Source organism: Stegodyphus dumicola, chromosome 4 (assembly GCF_044657685.1).
Source record: "Stegodyphus dumicola isolate Sdum_Otavi_A_Nest chromosome 4, ASM4465768v1".
Taxonomy (NCBI): Eukaryota; Metazoa; Arthropoda; class Arachnida; order Araneae; family Eresidae; genus Stegodyphus; species Stegodyphus dumicola.
Genome location: NC_140771.1, coordinates 116,311,922 through 116,327,957, shown reverse-complemented (window position 1 = coordinate 116,327,957; position 16,036 = coordinate 116,311,922). Strand labels below are relative to the sequence as shown.

At 30.4% G+C, this 16,036-nt stretch overlaps 1 protein-coding gene across 2 annotated transcripts in view; it reads left to right on the top strand.

Moving 5' to 3' along the window:
• The first annotated feature begins 485 nt into the window (after positions 1-485).
• LOC118201690 (follistatin-related protein 5-like) overlaps positions 486-16,036 on the top strand; it is a 747,967-nt gene continuing 732,416 nt past the window's right edge. For both annotated transcript variants that reach the window (XM_085815355.1, XM_085815354.1), the window contains exon 1: positions 486-694. The gene's annotated coding sequence lies outside the window, so the exon portion shown is untranslated. The remainder of the gene's footprint in view (positions 695-16,036) is intronic.

Here is a 16,036-nt window from a genome sequence, read left to right as displayed (position 1 = left end):
TTATTTTTTCCTCTTTTTCAAATATCAAATTCCTTTTCCTTAGTAAGAAATTAAAAATTTAAATAATAAATTTAATTTGACTCAAGCAAAATTTTTTTATGGAAAGATCTGGAATGAGAATATTTATGCTATATAATTCATTATATTGCACATAAGCAGGACAATTGAAAAAAGTATTATATAAAGCCCAAAAATGTAGGGGGAAGCATCTCGACGAATTACATAGTTCAAGTTTTCTGTTTTTTCTCAGTCACTGCTTTGTAATTTTACAGAATTTAATTGCTGCCAAATTTAATAGAAGTTGTTTTAAAGTGGTGAAAACAATCTCTTTTATTTTTCATAAAATTGCCAAGACGGCAATAGATCGCCAAACTCTTCACGGTTGCTTTAATCAAGTCGATCAATATTGTTTTTCGCTATATCGACCATAATACTACTGCTGCCATCTAGCGGAGATGCGGAACACTGCTGCTCCCAAGAGCGTCCCCTACAGATGAATGTGGAGTATGGGAAAGATGAACAACTTATTTTAGTCACAAATCCTGTTAGGTGTGATCCGTGAAGGCAGCATTGGTTCTCAGGCGGCGTGATTCTCTGCTGGTGAATGAATCTGGCTGCAATTCTATCAACTGAATTTTTGTCTATCTGATCGAATAAGATATTTTGAACATTAAATTGGATTTTGTGCATTAAGGTATGTCAATTTCCTAAAATGTTCACAGTCATTGCAATTTAAAATTATATTTTTAGAATTATTATTATATTGCTGTTGCCAGTTTTACATTTTACGTTTATGATGCTAAAGTGAAAAGAGAATTTTCTGTTTGTGCAAAGATGATAGCAAAAGTGTTTGACTTCTTTATTAAAGATTGATGTTTGAAATAGTGATAATTATGAATCAGGTCGATAACGGTGATTCATTTTTTCTTTAGAGAATACCGAACGACCAGCCTGAAATTGGTTTTAATCAGAGAATTACGTATCTTAGCCATATATCAGGGCAAAACAAATAATTAAAATTTGAAAATTTAAAATTTATTTGGAGAGACTGATATGCACATGTAATCATATAAGCAGCAATAAGATTCTTTTATTTACTTCAGTCACTTAAGTGTTATATCAAGAATTTATTAAACCGAAAACATTTCCTAATATTTATAATACTTTACCTAACTTAGCTATATTTATTAAACTATACAAATCTGATAAATATTCGATAAAAGTTTCAGAATAATTATTGTATTTTGGTATTTGTTTGGTTCTGTATAAAATATTAGAATAAAGTTGACTAATCTATAACTATTCGAGAAAAGAAAGGAGTTAGTTATTTGTCTGTACTGACTCATGCATGTTTTCTCATAATGAAAAAATGCATTATTTCTACCTTGCAAAAATTTGAAATTTAATTTAGTATTTAAAATTAGTATATATAATTGGAACTGCTATTAGATTATCAGCATTTTATTAAAAGCTATTTTTTAAAATAATTTTTACTCATTACTCTAAGAATGAAATGTAGAAGCTTTAGTCATTAAATGTGCTTTTAGAATGTTTCAATATTAGCTGAAAAAGACATGTTATGAAGCGTTTTATTATGGCTGGTATTTGCAAAAATTTAAGCACAGGAAATGTCTTATTAAATTTATCATATATTTCAATACATAATGTATATTTACTTTGTTATTCAAGTTTATCTGTCAAAACCAATTAAGTAATAAATGCAAATTAAAAATAAGACGAAAAGTAATGCCAGTATTCCGCTATTTTAACAAAATTTATAGCACCAATTTAATTGACAATCTGAGTGCAAACATTATATTATGTTTCATTTTTAGGGTAAATGTATAATCAATTCAGAAATAACGTTGCGAAAAACATTCATATTACTGGAATTAAGAATGAAATTATGAATAAGTTAATAATAATCTTCATGTAAAGTTTAAAGTTGTGCAATCATACATCAATATTTACAGTATTTTAATGCATTTATTTAATAAACACTTTGCAATTTTTTTAGAAAGATATCTTATGAGCATTCATCATAAGTTACAAACAGGGACTTTAGACTCAGAATGATGCTTCCGTTCCTGAACTCTAATAAAATTCAGGAACTTCCTGAATTTTATTTTTATATTTAATTTATTAGAAATTTAAATTTCTAATAAAATTCAGGAACTTCCTGAATTTTATTAGAAATTAGAAATTTATTAGAAATTAAATTATTTTATTAGAAATTTATTAAATTTATTAGAATTTTATTAGAAAGCAAATCATTGTTCGTGAGAGGAACTGAAACAGAAAATATCATTGTATTTTGTTTTCATTCTTTTCGCAAGCATTTTCTTTTCATACATTAAACTAGTATGAAAAATATTACTTTTATGCAAGGAAGTTTTAAAATACATTTCATTGAGCATTAAAAGTTTTTAATAAAACAAATTCAGCCTTTGTTGAAAAGAAACGACTTCAGGTACCTACTGTTTGAGCTAGTAATCGAATAATTTAAATGATCTGTTATACTATCGGCACTCCTAAGTTGATATTCGAAGGTCTTTATATGATATTTAAATTTGATTTACTGAAATGTTATTTAATAGACAGTAGCTTGAAGTACGAACAATAAATATTGGATTTTTTGGATTATGGCGATGCAAAAAAGGTATCCACTAAGAGAAAGAATGCTTTCGTGGAGAAATTTAAGGAAAAAAAAAAGGAACTTTAAAAAGGAACTGGCTCGTATCCCCATTCGCCGAGGTTTAAATTGGGAATGAATTACCAGTTTCAGCACCTTTATAAGCGCGGCCGCTGGAGGAACCTTTGATGTTACATATTTTAGAAACAAAATGTAGCTAAAAGCTATAAAAATGTATATTAACATAAATAAACTTCTTTAAATAATTTCACCTCTTCGTATTTCTTTTCTTTTTGGCTACATTACAGAAACGCATGTAGTATATTTACTGTCCGGAAAATTTTCTTCTGAATTTTCTCTTTCTTTCCTGGAAAAATCTTCTTTTTTCTTCATTATCATTATATTTTTCTTGTTTTGGTTTACAACATCTACTTATGATTCAGCGTTTTACTATAGGAGTTATGCTTTTGGTGACAAGTTTAACATATAATGCATGCACCTATTAGTGCACGAGTAACTAGCAATATCTCTAATGCCTATATCCGAAATTTATTCGAAAACACGTAAATATAAAAGAATCAGATCGATCTCAACACTTTTTACATGGAAATATTTTATCAGATCCCAATGAAAAATTTGCTAATTTCACAAGAAGCGGGTGTTTCGAAGTGTTACAGGGCAACACTCATTTTGAAGGTTTAACATGCACTATTTAAATTTCTAAGGATTCTATTGCACTATTAAAATTTCTCAGAATATATGAAAACACAAACTAACATAACCTCTTAACCTAAGTGAATTATTTGAATTCATATTAAAAAAAATCATGTTATTTCACACTAAACTTTCTTAAATTTTGTCAGTTTGAAACTCGAAATCTGTTAATTTTTAAGCAAGTGAATTTTTTTTCACTTTCACACTTTCATAAATAAAAGTGCATTTCAAACTCATTTTAAATTCTTTTACTTAGAATCATTTGCATTCCAAAAACGTTTTGCAAAAAACTCTAGCTATAACCATTTAAAAGAATTTTATACTTTTCTTTAGAAGTAAGTGACTTTAGAAGTAATTTTTAGGTTTTAACAAAATTATAAAACGAAATTTCGTGTATTTGGTTTTAAAGTTCTGATTAACATGGTAAAGAAAATAACCCAAAATATCTAAAATAAATAACATGCATATAAAGAATATATTATTCTTCAAATAATTTGTCTGCAGTACTTTCGTTTTAAAAAGACAAGGCAGAAATAAGATAGCTAACCCAGATTTGTAAAATACGATGATTTATTATATTTTGCATTGTTTTTATTTGGTGCATCTACCTGTGCATTTACGGTAAAATAATGTATTAAATCTCTTGAAAAAGATTAATTGTTGCAGAAATTTCTTTAAATAGGGAATATGTTTCTATTTATCTTGAATATATATTAATCATCTCCTTTCCATGTTCTCAGTTAGTTGCCAGGCGCTTAGTGGGAAGTAAAGAACATATATATATTTAGATCTTTTCTTTAGACGCCATGTTCATTAAGAAATTGAATGGTTAGAGCTTCTGCCCGAATTATAATTTGTTGAAAGAAAATAATTATCATTTCCATCACTGCACAGTCTGGCATTTTGATCAGCTTTCTTCTCATCGAGTTAAATTTAATGTTCCTATTGAGGTATGTGCGGTTAAAAAAACTTGACGCTTCTGTTTGTAACTGTGTCTTCTGTCAAGGCTAGATTAGAGCATCAGTTTCTAGTTGTGTACCCTACAATGTAGGTTTATCAGTTTGTAAGAAGCACCTGTACTTATTTGCCATTGTTATTAATCGCTGTATGCTTTATATGGTGTGTTATATACTCCAATTTTGTATAGTTGCTTATGCAGTTATTAACTTAAGTAGAGTACAGAGTATAGAACTTCTTGTTTAAATTTCTTATATGCGAAGTAACTTTTATGCATTAGTGGTAGATATTTCTTCATTTGATGAAAAACATCGGCGGTGAAATTTTTGCGTTGGAAAAGCAAATAAAATGCTTTTAAGAAGGTTTTTAATAGGCGAGCAACAACTTTAATTTAACAATAATCCTTTTAATTCCTCATTTTAATTTGGTTAAGTCTTCTTCGGGAATCTAAACTGCGTTATTTGAAAAACTAATGCGCGCTATGTCATTTTATTAGACCTGAAATGTGGTTAGTATTTTTCTTGTTACCGTTCAAAATTTAAACTAAGGATTAAAATTTATAAATATTATGATATTCCTTTTTTCATACTCCTCCCTCTCCTCACTCCTTTCCTCTTTACTACTTAGACGAGACAATTAGCCTCTGCTTGTTATTGTTCTGAAAATGTAAGCTATGCAGAACTGTGGAGTACATAGCGCATCCAAAATGAATGATGTATAAACAGGAATATGTGACCTAAAAATTTAGTCATCAGGAAATAAAATTATGTATGGGAATTACGGCCATGTCTTCCCACGTGTCATCCTTGTAACAAAGTAGTAAATCTTTTCGAAGTTATTAAAACGCAAAGAACTATCGCCAATCTATTGTAGCTATTCCAGATCATCCCATTACATGTTTATATATTATTTCATGTATTACTTAAGAAGAGACTTTTGGAGATTTCATATCTTTTAAACATATGACCTGCAAATATTTACTCTGCAGACAACTAATAATAATCAAGAAATCAGTTGATGATTTAATGTACGAAGTCTGTTAAATTTCATAAAGTTTGCATCTGAAAATGTCCATTTATTCTTAAAAAATATACTTTTGTTTAATGCAAAGGTAGGTACAATTTATATTGTATCAAAGGGTTTTATATTACATTGTTAGTTTTCTTTTCCAGAAAAGACGGGCTTTTTTCAATGGGCAAACTTTAAAAAATACATTGTTTAAAATTCTGTAAAGTGTACCCGATTTCTTTATTTCTCGAAACATATGGAGAAAAAAATTATTCTTTAGTTTTCCAAGATATCACACATCTGTAATAATTGCTTGTATTGAAAAATTAACGTAGTTAGACGGAATACTAGCATTTTAAGATGCCATCACTGGTTTTGTATAAGAGTCTTTCCAAACCAGTAAGGTCTTTGCTAAATTTTCCTAATGCATTTCCCACTAACATAATAAACAATCTTACCTCAAAAATAAACAATGCTTACTTAGAATTTCATATGATGTGACTTAAGTTATGCGTTAAAAACTGCTGAAATATTATTTATTATTTTTAAAGAGACATTTTGGGAGATGCAGGTTGATTGTATATTCTGCTGATACCTAGAAAACAATTAAAAACTAATTTCTTATTCAAGTTATGTCCTTTAAGTTAACAAATCTTCTAATATTTTGAGAGAAAAAATTCATTTTCTATACATGCAAAAAATAATGATATTGAATGGTAGAACATACATAAATAAATAATGGATTGAAATAATGCCAAATAAAAAAGCTGAAAAAGAGTGAAATATTTTCATTTGAAATTTCGAAACTAATTGAGAATATTCTTGGCTACAAAAGATTGAAACTGCCACATAATTCAGAACATTACTGTTTAAAAATTAAAATTCATTCATTACGTTTTTCTAAATTGTGCGCGTAAAAAGTTTTCCAAATTATCGGATGTTTGAAAATAATTTAGAATAATTTCTCTGAATTATTTTAGATAATACTAAGCATTCTATGAGTAAACTCTTTTTAATAGCAATCTTAGTAATCACTGAATACCTCTCTGCCATGAAATAAATAACAAGCACAAAAACTTCCAGTTCCGTTAAATCGGGAGTAAATGACGGATTTGACTGTACGATGCGAGAACCTTAAATGCTGACCCTAGGGAGGATTATGGGCCCTCAGGGAACCGTTTACATAATCTCAACTTCCTCCGAATGTCGCTCCATCGTACAAGTAATGGCATGTTTCTGTTGCTCTAGAGTCGCTTTGAGAAGCAAATTTTTTCTTTGATGGCAACTTTTCTGACTTTCTAAGCAATTTGTTTGGGGGTATGTAACTGGCATTTGCCGCAGAAGGCAATCTGTTACTTTGAAAGTAATTAGAATTTCATTCATCAAAGGAATGTAACTTAATCATATAATTGTTCTAAATCATTTTAGTAAATTATAATAATAATGTATAATTGATACTAATATTAGCTTATGAAAGCTAAAATTATTCTGAGTATAATACGACCCTTTTCTTTAATAGCTCGCTTAAATATTATAATTCTTTCGGAAAATATATTAGGTTTATGATAAAAGCTTCAATTGATCATACTAGTTGAAAAATTTTGATTATTAATATTTCGATTAAACTGCTATCTTATCGGTCAGATACGAGCTGCCGTGAGATTTTAAGAACTAATGAGAGGACAATTTATTTTTCAAGTGAGAAATCTTGTGATTGTATTAGCCGTAATAGCATCTGCATACATTGACTATAACTATCTTGTCTAATGAATAACAAGCAGTTTCAAGGTGCTGTACTCAAACAAAATGAGAAGTTAAAGGTCATAGCTTCAATAACATATTTAAAAGTCACTTGTGAATCTAGTAAATACAGGCATAAATTTAAGGAAAAAATATAATGATTCCCAACTAAAACAGTGGCTCCCAAACCTTTTCCTGAATCGATCCCCAAGGACGCCTTCTTGCATCGATCTAAAGGTAACATTTAGACTAAAAATATGAACAAAGAGTTCTGAAATAAAAAGTTTTATTAAATTTATATTTTATTATTTTTATTTCATTATTATTTTAAAGTTTGCAAATATAAGCAAGTTTTCAGAAACAAAATTGTAGGTTCTAATTGCACAAAATTTTGATTTTAATTAATGCGATTGCTGCGCTTGATGTATTAATGCAATTTTGGTTAGTAATTGGCATAAAATTGTTTAACTTAATTCTTATTTCACTTTGATCCAAAATATTTAATTTATTTCAAATATTATTAAGTATTTAATTTATTTTAGTAAATTATTTACAGTAAATTACTCGTAGTAAATTATTAGCTTGACTAAAGCCTGCTTTTACTAGGAAAAGAGGAAAAATTCGATAACTTTTGTTCGGTAACAACTTTAACTTTGGAATCTTTCTCTGGGATGACTTTCATACTCTAAAACGTAGAGCACCCATATGCATTGATTAAGATTTAATTTTGTATGATATAGCTTCCCAAATAAACAGTTAAACTTTTCAAAATAAACAGTTAAGTATCAGTTTTACTAATGATTTTTTTTTGTAAGTTGTAGGATCTTGCCGGTGCATATTCGCTATCCTTGATGATTATTGGCCCTTTTAAAATTTCATCAACTTCCATACATCAATAGCGACTCCGGTGGGAACTCCTGAACTAAAATACAAGTACTGTAATATAAATTCATTCTTTGCATATGTCGTAGGTTAAAATAGGGAAAAGTAGTGCATGCAGCACTTAAGAATTGAAAACAACAGTAAATAGAGAATCCTGAGGACTATGTAGTAAATTATACAATGAATTTGGTTAATTAAAAGTTTCCATCTAAATAGCAAGGTTTTCAGATTCCAATTTCTAAAGCCGAATTCCAAAAATGTGATTTCCTTTTAATGAGGTTGATATTAGGAAATTTAGTCAGCCTTTCGGCTTTCTTCTGCAATTTTTATATACTTAAATTATTCACCCGAAATTTTGTTATGTATTTCTTACAATTGTTTTATTAAATGGCGAAATATGAAGCACTTATCTGCTTTTGTTTTTTAATAATCTTGTTAAGAAATTGCATGGGCAAGGGCATGTTTTAACTTTTATAACCAGGAAAATTACCAGTAATATTTAAATTTGTTTTAGCTTATTCCTGACTTTTTACACCTATTGTCTGGATCGAAATCAAAATTTAATGCTATAGGTTCTAAAATAAGAAGAAATTTCAAGAACAAGAAGCACCTTTGATTTTACGAAGCATGTTCAATATTTTGTGAGGATTGCAACACATTTTGATGTTAAATCAGGGGCAGTGTTTTCTTCTGGGAGTAAATGCATTAATTCCTAAACTAGCAGCCATTTTAATAAAGTTCAAATAAATCGCGAGAATCTAATTTGGAATAAGATGTCTAATTTTACGTACCTTATGCATAATTATGCAATGTAATAGTCCATGAGTTTTTATTCCTGTGAGGAAACACCGTTTGAGATTATTTACAGAAGTTCATAGAACGTTTATATTTGAAACAAAATGCAACTTTAAAACTAGTCAAAGATTGAACCCATTCATTCAGTTTAATTTATATATGTAAGTCATAATTTAGTTATGTAAACTGTTGTATGAGGGGAAGGCGACTTGTGGAAAAGTGCAATCCAAATTTAATTTGCTATGTCACTTTTGGAAAAATCACTATCGATAAGCATTTATACATGCGAAACATGTTTTGACTCTCGCACCACATGTGGTATAAACATAAGCTAAATTTTCAAAAATGCTTATTTCTAATTTTTTTACCATTTAAAAAATATATAAAGCTATAACAGACCATTTAACGTTACGAGAAATCTTAGTCCAAGTAAGCTCATTGAAAACTGGCTGTTTATAGATTCATGTAAATTACTTAGACAAGTTTTGCATGTGAGGAAAACCAGTCATTACATTCCTTGTATGCTTTTTGTAATAGACGAAAACGTAAAATAATTAGTTAAATCTTTGACCTTCTAAAGAAACATTTTTAAAGACACTAATTCTATAGGCTCAGAATTATTGATTAGCAGATTGAACCATCTTTTCAACTTAATATAATTTCATTTAATAACAAAGCGAAAGTGGAAAAAAAAAAAAAAAAAAAAAGACTTGATTTATATAAACGAATTCGCAAGAGAATAATTGATAACTCGAAAATTATTTGTAGATAATTAAATTTCTGTTTAACTAATCAAGCTAATATTTCACGATCTGTAATAATTTTTAGTTGAGAATTTACTGAAAGCGGAGAATTATTTAAAAGAATCTTTCAGGTAAGGGTTGAGAAAATTCTGCTTTAGAGCAAAACGAAATTAGTTTCCTGCACACAGCTCCGATTAATTTGGTTTGTTGACGCTGCAGTAATTTGGGGCGTAAATTATAAGTGAGACGGTAAAATTAATTTTCAGAGAACACACAGAGCTTAACAAAACGTTTTGCTATAGGAATGTGTTTGGACAGAAACTAATTTAGAAACGCAGAAATAATCACAAGCTCAGAATACCGCAAATCAGAAAAATAGTTTTTAACAAATAAGTTAGGAAAGTTTAAATGAATTTGAAAACTATGACTTCTACTTAAATTCACATTTAAGTTTCTAACAACAGATGATTACAAGTTTTAAGTAAAAACAGCTTTATATACAGAGCGGTCATAAAAAAAAACTTCCCCTATAAATTTACCCCTAGCGGCCTATACGCTCAACCAGTCAAAATGTAATTTCTGATATTGTTATTTGAAGGTATTGTAGAGACATTAGGTATTTGGGAAAGAGGCAAGATGAAAAATTACAACGCCTTCGCCGGGAAGACCACCACACCACGAAGGCATGCCAAGAATGCGGGAGAAATACCTTAAATACCTTATATACTCCCCCTTTTAAAGGGCGACTGGTGTTTTAGGGGACCCAATCGCCAAATCCTGTGTGCGCCAATCCTTTTAGTTCGGGTGCCATTGTAGAGACATTAGGTATTTTGGAAGTAGGCAAGATGAAAAATTAGCAACGCCTTCTATATTTAAATTCTTATATATTCTAAGTACTTTTATATTTAAATTTTCAGAGCCGTTGCTCAATATTTAACTTTCTTTCCTATCTCAACTCTGTTCAAAGGCATAGAAGGGCCCGCTGAATTAGGCCATTATAAATTAATATCTCAAAGTTGATCCCTTGAAATTACAGCATAAGACTAAACAATATTAATATTTTATCTCAATATCATTATCTAATATTGTTTCTGGTCACCATCTTAATAGTTTCTTTTATTTCTAAAATATCTCCTATTTTCGCCACAAGAGACGAAACAGCATAGGAGAAGATGCTAGGAAATCAAGGTGAATTGTTATTACTATCTTCTCTAATTATGTAATGTAATTATGAGTTACGAAGTACGAAAAATATTCAGTGCTGCACACAAACGGAGTGTAGTTGCAAGTAATACAGTATTATAAAGCTCTCCGGTTTTTCGAAATGAGAAATGGGGAAAATCAGCTGTGGTTTTCCTTGGATCTAAGGGACATATCTTTATATTGTTAGCTATATATACTATTCATGTACACTATAATACCTCGCACAGGAAATTTTGATAATTCTGTACATTCTCCTCCACTCAAACTCCGAGTAAGGGAAAGCATTAGGCCTAGTTGAATTCCAGCAAACGGAATGAATGTAATGGAATATTTGTGGCTTTTGTCCGTGTGTAACGGAAATAAGAGCCAGTGTTTCTTAATAGGCCCTGCACGAAGACATCGTTCTCCTCAAGCATATACTTTTCACGCGCTTTTCTGTATTCCAAATAATCCATGCAAATCTCGTGACGATGGATCATCGTCAAATTTTACATTACAAACACACACAAAACAGCAACAATAACAACAACAACAAAAATGCGGCAATACTTTTGGTATAATAACATGTGCAAAGCTTGTAGTAAATTTATTTTGCATAATATCAAGTTAGTTGCAGTAAATTATCTAATGTTAATAATGTTTTGTATGCTCGTCAAAATACTTTCTTACAGCGAATAAAATTTCAGTTGTTTTTTTAATCGAGAAAATTTTTTTTTCAGTTGTTTTTTTAATCGAGCTCTAAAGTTCCTATAGCTGTAGATAATATATTACTTCTTTCACAAAGTAAATTAGAGCACAGCTGATAATAGTTTGGAAATATTTCGAACTCACGCTTAAGTTTAAGGTTTTCATATGCGCCGTTAGGATCGTTTGGTTTGTCTTGGTCTAGTTTATTATGACAAAGCACATTAGGGCTGCCTAAGGGAAGGGATGCATTCGGAGGACTTTTTAAGGGAACTGGCGCGTATACACATTCTACACAGGGGAAAAGTGCGAAAATACCCTTGCAGCCAGCCCGTTTGCCTGGATTCGAACCTAGGTTGGAACTACCAGTGTTCAGCAATTTCACCGTTAGGATCGTATTTCTTTAGGTGTTTACTTTCTTTATAGTTCTCCTCGGTGTTTTTATATTTACATGAATGTCAGAAACAAATTTGAATAAAACGGAGCATGCTAACTACCAAAATGAAACTTAAAGTTAATGGCTACTCTGTAAATTGGTTATTTTGTTAGATGAATGTCGGAAAGAGTACGGTACGCGACTGGCGGGGAATATACGTCTTTTTTCGATTTCAATATGCGTTAAAGAAGATCTTATGTTTGAAAAAACGAATAGAGAAAAAAATGTGTGTGGAGTGAAGCACAAGCAGCTGATTATTATAAATTAATGTTTAAAATGCTCTACAATGTTTTGACCCGAAATATTGCGTGAAATTATTTTGACTAATTTTATGAGTTGATTTATTTCGTTAATTTTACTTCTCATTGTTAAGCGGAGTTTGAATTATGTTGTAAAATAAACGATAAAACAAATGACCGACCATAAATTAATCTTTATTTAAAATTAATTACGTGTTATTTAATCTTGATTTAATTTTATAGCCGAGTCTCAAAATGTTAGGAAATCGGGGGTTTACTAGGACGATTTAAAGGAAACCAAAATGAAGTTATTAATAATATGTTAAAGATTCTTTTGAAAGGTACATCGAACAACAAAACGATTCATATAAAATTGAACATATCTTCATGGAAACGTGGTAAGATTTTGTTTTAAGAAACATAAGCTGAAATGAAAAATTACTTATATTCCCCATAATAAATTAATATTTAATTAATATTTATATGCAATATACATTAATAATTTTTGAACCAGATTTACGACGAACAGTTTATGCGATTTAAATATCATTTTGTATCTTTTTGCATTAACCAAAGTTTATTTAGTCTAATATCCTATTCCTTCAAGGGCTCACCAGTGGCCGAGCGGTAAAGTCATTGAAACTGGTAGTTCGGTCAGAAGTTAGAATCCTATGAACAGGCTGACTGCATAGGCATTTTCGTAGTTTTCCTCGTGTGTAACGTGCATACGAACCAGTTTTCCTTAGAAAGTTCTCCAAGAAAGCATCTCTTCTCTTAGGCTCGAAACATATTGGTTAATCAATTTATTGCACTCAGTTATTAACCAATGCTAACTTTTTTTCATTTTTATCTATATTATTAAATTAAATTGAGCTCACTTCAAGTTCTGCTGAAGCTGAAAACTCTCCATAAACAATGTAAACCTAAGAGGAAAGTCGTCGCGCACAGCGAGAGAAATGAGACGTTAATACATTACGTATTTAAGAGGACGCGAAATTAAATAGAATGAATAAAGTACTAATGGTGTCCTAAGAAGTACTCTTGAAGTAATAAGAAAAAAGAAAAACATAGGTAATTTTTGTAATTTCTTAAAATTTTTAATAATTTTAACACATGTAGTGTATGGTTTCCTCTTTTAGAACTTTAGAGGGAAAAAATTTCACTGAAGTAAGAGACTTTATTCTCATTTTCTCCATAAATTAGCGAAATAGTTTTTAACGACTAGGTTATTCAAACACGGCTAAGTTATTTATTTTTTATTCCTAAGCATCAGCGACCGGCCTCCTGAACTTTACATAATTTATTCATTTTTACTGGGAAGAGAAGATGTTTCTTTCCTCTTTGTAACTAAGCGTGATGCTCTCTATTCCCACGGTGCTAATTTTACCATCGCCTTTCACAAAATTTAATTTGTTTAAAACTTAGGTTCTGCTTACATGTCGAAGAAGATTTTAACTGCTAAATCGCTGAGGAAATTTTAATTAACTTAAGTTTGATCATTAGATCATTATTTATTTGTCTCTCAAACTTTAATATAGAGTAACGTATACAGTTGTTTCTGTTTGTTTAATCGAATATAGCAAAGCACGCGAAGACTATTTACCCAAAGGGAGGGATACTTTCGTGTAAAATTTTTGCATTATTTATGAGGTAAATCAAATTTCTCTTTGCTTCATTGTTTAACCAGTTATGGAAAAGCAAGCTAAGGTTTTCTGCCTACGAAGGGGGGATCTCTCAGCTGTGGAACCTTTTAAAGAAACTGGTTTGAGTTAACGTTACAGCTTGGAAGGAATCCAAATTTCTGCTTGAATAAAACAAAATTTAAAATTTATAGTTTAATAAAGCTGTAAACTTTATTTTAAATTCAAGCATTAATTTCATGTGAAAATTAAGAATTAAGAAACGTTTAATAGATCACATTACTGTGAAGTAAATGCAATATATGTTTGGACAACAATCAGATTTTATCTGCCGCAAATTACAAAAGCGCTACTTTTCAAGGACAAAGAAAAGATACTATAGACACCGCGAGATTGGAATTATATGGTAAGCGAGGGTTATTCTAAGGGTTGCCTTCCTAGAGGATTTTTAAATGGAAACTCTCTCGTATTACACTGGGAAAGCCACGGAAACTACTACGCAAGAAACCCGTAGGATTTGCAGAAGGTTGATTTACTATTTAGCAATTTTACCGATCGGCTGCTTTTGTATTCACACGAAGCAGAATATTTCATTAGCTGAAATTAGTGAAATAAAAACTCTTGAAGATGCAAATTTAATTTAATGTACTTTTGTTTGAAAAAAAAATTCCATCTCAATTCTTTTCGGCAGTTTACAGTGAAGTTTCTTAAAAGCATCGAAACATTTACATTTTATAGACTAATTAATTTTTCAAGCAAACTTGAAAAATCTTATTTTGTGTCTATTATATAGGGTTTTATTAACAAATTATGATTACCAGTCCTTAAAAGTCGCATTAAGCATTTGCATAGAAAACGGTATTATTTTTGCAAGAAATCTTACGCTTATAGCTTATAAAATGTAATTTGCTTATTATAAGATGTAATTTGCTTAGAAGGAATTTGAACTTAAGTAGTTTCAAGAGATTTCTTGCTTTTTAACTTTTACCATGAATGTGTAAATTAAAAATTATCACCAGGTTATATGAAACCTCAACTAAAATTAAGTTCCTTTTGGAGGCATAAAAGCAAAACTAAAATCTACAGTTTAAAAGTTCGCAGACTTCTCAAATTCAACAGATAAACAAAGATATTGTACTAATGACTGAAGAAGACGCTTATTCAAGTTAAGGTTATAAATAATTTTCTTCCTGATCGCATATCTTCGTATGCAACTGAAGCCCATCTGGTTAGCAATCCAAAGGAGATCTGGATGATAATTTGTCATAACTTGGAATCTGGCAGCTAGGTCCCCCTTCTATTCAGTTACCATTTAATTGAAGAGGAATATAAGGAATTTGCTTCTTTCTTACAGTATATTTTCGTGGATTAATTGGAAGTTCGCCCAGCTAGCATTGGATGATCCGGAGTTCGAAACACAGGGCATTGTTGATTACTCATGTTTTCTGACTTTGAAGATATATGTAACAGGATAACTGAGACGCTCAGCTAAAGCGTGGTGCACAATAATTCGTCACCACCTGGATCTGAGAAATGGATCCCTCTCGTCCCCAGTCACCATTTAAGGATAGGAGAATACAATGAATTTTGTCCTTCCTATAACGTGCCTGCGTGATGTGATTGAAAGCACATTGGTAGCAATCGAGATGTTTGGTGCTCAAATGCCGCCGAGAGCACTGCTGATATTTTATGGTTCCTGCTCCGAAACCGCCTCATCAGTGTCCGAGCAGCTAAAGATTGTTAGTTACTAGTACTTCGTTCTGTGTTCGAACTCAGGCGGATGGGAGGGTTGGATGGTTTCTTTTCGTGGTTTTACTCATTTAAGGGAGCTAATGGTTAGTTGTAAAAATTTTTGGAAAAATGTTTATATTTTTAAATGTATATAGTATATACGATTCTTTGATTACAACTGCTAATAATTATAGTATAACTGCTCCTTCATCATATGCTTAAAATAAACATTCGGCAATTTTTTTTATTTTAATACCAGAAGCACTTTATCAAAATGGAGGTTAGCCAAGGCCGCAACACTTAAAATAATTGCATTCATTAGTTAACTTTGCGTTTCAGAAAAGATGTAAACTGTACCATAAAAATCAATAAATATAAATTAAATAAAATAATGGCCATTTGATTCAATTTATTTATTGTGCTGATATCGTATTATCTATAGCTGTCCCCATATTTAATTTTAGAATCAGCTTAATTAGAAAAATGTGCCCTATTACACGTTTCTACAATTTCTTTTAAAATTAGGAAACTGTTTGTTGAAGGTTTCATCAAAGCCTGCAAGTTAATGCCTGTCAAAGAGCTTCTGTATTTACTCTAGATGATCTTTAAGGAAAAAAAAGCCTTTGCTTACA